The 5,046-nt window shown below is 34.1% G+C and overlaps 1 non-coding gene across 1 annotated transcript; it reads right to left on the reverse strand.

Moving 5' to 3' along the window:
* Positions 1 to 1,690: 1,690 nt before the first annotated feature.
* On the reverse strand, positions 1,691 to 1,794 carry LOC144228414 (small nucleolar RNA U13). Its single transcript, XR_013334191.1, has one exon. It is a non-coding gene; the product is annotated as a small nucleolar RNA U13 (small nucleolar RNA).
* Positions 1,795 to 5,046: the final 3,252 nt, after the last annotated feature.

Below are 5,046 nucleotides of genomic sequence, written 5' to 3' on the forward strand. Positions count from 1 at the left end.
ATTAGTAAAAGTAACATGGTTTGTTTGGTTTATAGTCTTCTCAGCTCTAAATTCCTATCTCGGGTGTTAATAATATCTCTTTACCATCCTGTATAGAAAAGGTACCTTTCACATGGGGGATTTATTCCTACTTTCTGGAGACAAAGAAAGGCCAGAGTGTCCTTTTTGCAACTGACTGTTGCTTAAACAACTTTAATTCAACATGATCAGTATATCATTGTGATACATTTTGGGGCAGCCTGACCTGGACTATGACAGTAACCTGTATAGCAATGGAACCTATTGGCTTAAAACATCTGTGACCTCAGGTATTTCTTACAGTACTGCTGAATAAAGTTCTTTTATTTATGAATATTTTGTAATATTTTTACTTATATGAACTTACTTCTTGAGGCCAAATCAATAAAAAGAAATATAATAATGGAATATAAATGAAATAAAAAATGGAATATAAAAACAGGAATGAAGTCATAAGAGAAAGGTGATCCAATGCTTCAGAACCCCAAAATAAAGTGAGTGCACTGATAAATTAAAAGACACAGATAAAATGATCTCCTTCAATTAACATACTGTTTTCATGTTGAGTCAAAGTCATCAATAATGAAGAATGTTGGTCACACATATTTTTGTTTTTGTGAAATATTATATAATTTTAACTATATGTATACATTGATAAATATACTCTTATATATTTATATATAAAATTAGTTAAAGCAATGAACTCAGAATGATGGAGGGTATGCAAGAGAAGAAATTATTTTCTGAAACATTTTACAGGTTTGTTAAATAGATGAAAATAACTCTTTCCATTACAATCTTGGAAAAACCTAGAAATGATTAAAAAATAGAAAATAAAAAATGAGGCAATGATGTTATTATAAGAATAACTCATAACAGTGTGGTTCCTACATCAACAGCATCTGAATCAATTCAGGGATTTGTTAGAAATGCAAATTCTCAAGTCCTGCCCATAGAAAAATAAATTCTAAAGTTGACCCCTAGTCACCTTTTCATAAGCTCTTCACATGATTCTGATGCACACTAAGTTTGTCAATTTCCAAATTCTCAAGTCCTTTTTTTTCAAGTAGAATAAGTTTATTTTTTAAAATATATTGGGCATTTGTGGAGGCAATAGGGAGTTTTTAACTATTTATGATTTATGATTTTTATAAATAAAGCAGCATGTGGTTATGATTGAGGAATAAAAAATTAAATTGTGGGTAGAGGGTTTTTTTGTGTTTTGTTTTGTTGTTTTTGTTTTTTAATTTTTTAATATTTTATTTATTTCAGAAAGAGAGACAGCATGAGCAGGGGAGGGTCATAGAGAGAGGGAGACACAGAATCTGAAACAGGCTCCAGGCTCTGAGCTAGCTGTCAGCACAGAGCCCGACGCAGGGCCGGGCCCATGAACCAGTGAACCCACGAACCATGATATCATGACCTTAGCCGAAGTCGGACGCTTAACCGACTGAGCCCTGTTTTGTTTAGTTTTTGAGTAGGCTTCACATCCAGCACCGAGCCCATCACAGATGGGCTTGAACTCTGAATACTGAGATCCAGACCTAAGCTGAGATCAAGAGTCAGCCGCTCAACTGACTGAGCCATGTAGGATCTCCACTGGTTAGACCTTCTTGTAAGATTGATTTCTGTAGACATTCCTATACTTTTGATGTTTTTTCTTTTTTCTTCACTTCAGATGGGTAATGTGCTGACATTGTAACAAGATTTGAGGGAGGCACATGGGACAGGAGAGCCTGAACACCCAATCATCATGCTTATGAACAACAAAAGGGTCTGTACTTTTGATTTTTAAAATACTTTCATGTTTTGTAACTATTTGTTATTTATGGTGATATAACTGTGCTGAGCTGTATGTACAACAGCTTCTTTAAAGCATATGGTAACATATTAAGTGCACTATTGATATTATCATGGGACAACTTAGGAGGCTGTTGCTCAGAGCAGTACTGTCCTCTTACACAGATAACAGGGCTGCTACTTTGGGTCATGTTTCACTGGGACTCATGAAAGCCTGTACTTATGGATGCCTTCTTCAAAAAAAGTTCCCCTCTGGCACAGGTTTATACGAGTGATATCATCTGAGTAGGGAGTCCTAAGCCCAGCCTGGTTCCCAGGTAGGGCCCAGTCTCTATTTCTTTCCTTTGGGCACTTTCCTAACTCATCTATGCTGTAACAGGCCTTGACACTCACACACAGTGTGATGTCCCAGAGCCTCGTGATTCTTGTCCCCGATTCCAGAAGATTAGACTGGCAAGTTAAACACTCACACTGACCTCTATGCCATTTCTTTCATTAAATAGTGCACAGCTAGTATCAGAAAGTAGCAGCATGCTAATTTAGGGGCACTAAAATGACTTATATAGATAGGATTTCTACAAAAAATATTTACCTATGCTTCACATATGCTAGGGGCACCCTAAGCACAGATAGTTCATGTGATGCTTAAGGTCCTATGGAAGCAGTACAGCCAGGGCTCCAAACATAGTTTAATTCCTTTCTCTTAAACACTATTTTATATCCATTTTAGAATGTTTATCTCTTTGAACATGTGAGTTTTGGAAGACACTAAAGCTTAGCATAGTTATATAAATAAATAATACATACACAACATAGGACGTAATGAAGTTACTTAGTTGATAAATACACACTTTTATACAAATTGAAAATCAATGTACATTCTTTGAATATATTTATTTCAGATTTGTATATTAATAGGCATATAATAATAACAACAATACAGAAATAAGAATAGCAAGTACATAGGTATGCTTATTAGTCACTAAACAAAGTTCAAATGGCTGTATATAATCTATCTCATTGGTTCTTTCTAATTATGTATCCATTATTCAGGCAAGAAAATTGAAACTTAGAGAAGTTAAGCAAGTTACCCACATTCATACAGCTACTTAGTGACAAGGTCAACAATCAGATTCTATTTCTTTTCTTTTAGAGAGAGTACACAATCAGAGGGAGGCAGTGAGGCACAGAGAGAGAGAGAGAGTCTTAAGCAGGCTCCACATCCAGAGTGGAGAGAGGCGAGGATCGATCTCACCACCCTGAGATTATGACCTGAGCTAAAATCAAGAGCTGGACCCTTAACTGACCAAACCACTCAGGCCCCCCAACATTCAGATTCTTGTTTGTCTCCAAAATTCCATTCCTATGTTGAGACCTTACTGGTTTGATTGGCTGGAAGATAGAAAACCCATTACCTGAGTAAGTGAATTTGTTCTAGCTGTGAATCTAGAATTTTATGTATTTTTACTAACTCTTGATTATATAGTTTAGTTATTCTTATTTTCTAAAATAATTCAGCATTAATCATGTTAGAGCTTTTTATAAAAAATTGAGGAAGGGTCTAGTTTATTTTGTATTACTTAATAATATTTGACTTTAAACTAAAACATACACTTAATTAGAATGATACCTGCCTTAACAATGCAATTCTTTAATTTCTAAAAGTTTACTTCAAAGTAGTGTGTGTTTTTCTGTGCATAATTAGTTTAATCCCACCTCCCAAAAAGCTCCTTGACAAATTTTACTTTAAGTGGTACCTAGGCAATAGCATCTTATTGGAAACTACTGGCAAGAGCCTATTCAAACGACCTTCAGCATAAAAGAGAGGGTTTGAAAATATGATGTCAATTTATTACAGTCTTCAACATTTACTCATAGTGATATACTGAGGAAGGAAGTAAAAAGAAATAAGATAATCTATCACTTCATTACAAAAAAAGACCTATGATCTTAATGTCCCTTCATATTGTTATATTCTGCCAGGATTCAGTGAGAGGATGTTACTGAAAATAAAATTTAAGAGGCATTAAGCCACAAATATGCCCATACTGAAGGCAGTTCCTGAATTTGAAAGAACATAGTGTAATACTACTTTTGTTTTTTTTACTGAATAACTTTAATTTAAACTTTTATGCTTCCTAGTATCTGATCATAGTTATTGAACTGTATTCATCTTGTGAGCTGAAAAACAATAATGATGCTATTACTTAAATTCATAAGCAGAGCTGCTTCCTTTATAATTTTAAAGGCACTGAAACAATAATTACATTTCAACCTTCCCATTGTGTTAGGAGGCCAAAGGGTGAGAAAAAAAGTAGTTATAAAAGATTGAGAAGGAGAGTCTCACCATTACTACTCTGGAATGTACTCCTATGACATTAAAGTGAAATCCAAATGTTTACCTGATTCAGTCTATTTTCATTATACAACTGAAGACCAAAGGCAGTAGCCAACCTACATGAGCATCCTAACAGTTTTCTACCATATTTCCTAAAGTCTCAGTTGAACTATTACTATTATTATTAATTAGTGACTTGTCTTCAGCGTAAAAAGAATTCAGCAATCCCTTCTTTGAGAAGTCACTGAGACCTTAGGCTGACTCAATTATTTTGCATGTGTTAGAGATCTATTACTTGCTATAGCCTTTGTTGAATACCACCATCTGCAAATAGTTCAGGGTTTCATTGTAAATGGTGAACAATTGTGGTTGAGTCACCTTCTCTCTACTCCACAGATATTGTGCCATGATCTCAAGCTAGAGAAAATTACAATTAAAATCTTAATGTTTCCGTTAAGAAAACTAAGTGTGGTATGAATAAGAGCAGTTTTTAATCACAGAGAAGTTTCACTAGTAATTAAAGTTTGCTTCAATTTTGTCTACTTAATACTCCTTGATGAAGGTGATGGACTTTTCCATCTAAACAATTAGAGGGATTTTATTGTGAAAGAAGGACTAGATAGTTTAGTAGTTTGCAACTACTTTATCTTGAGGGAAATTTATGGTTTATTTTACTAAAATTAAAATAATAATGACTAGCAATGAATATTGCTCAAATGAAAATGAAAAAAATGCTGTGGAATTTTATATTCTATAGTCTCTGAAAGGATATGTTAAATACTGAAACCAATTTGAAAGCCAATATGAAGTGGATGTAATTTATTCACCATCTATCCTTTAGAAAGGGATTTATTTCTCTGTGTTAGCATTTTCTTAAAATGCCTTGGCTT

This window comes from Crocuta crocuta, unplaced genomic scaffold, assembly GCF_008692635.1.
Source record: "Crocuta crocuta isolate KB4526 unplaced genomic scaffold, BGI_CrCroc_1.0 scaffold369, whole genome shotgun sequence".
Classification (NCBI taxonomy): Eukaryota; Metazoa; Chordata; class Mammalia; order Carnivora; family Hyaenidae; genus Crocuta; species Crocuta crocuta.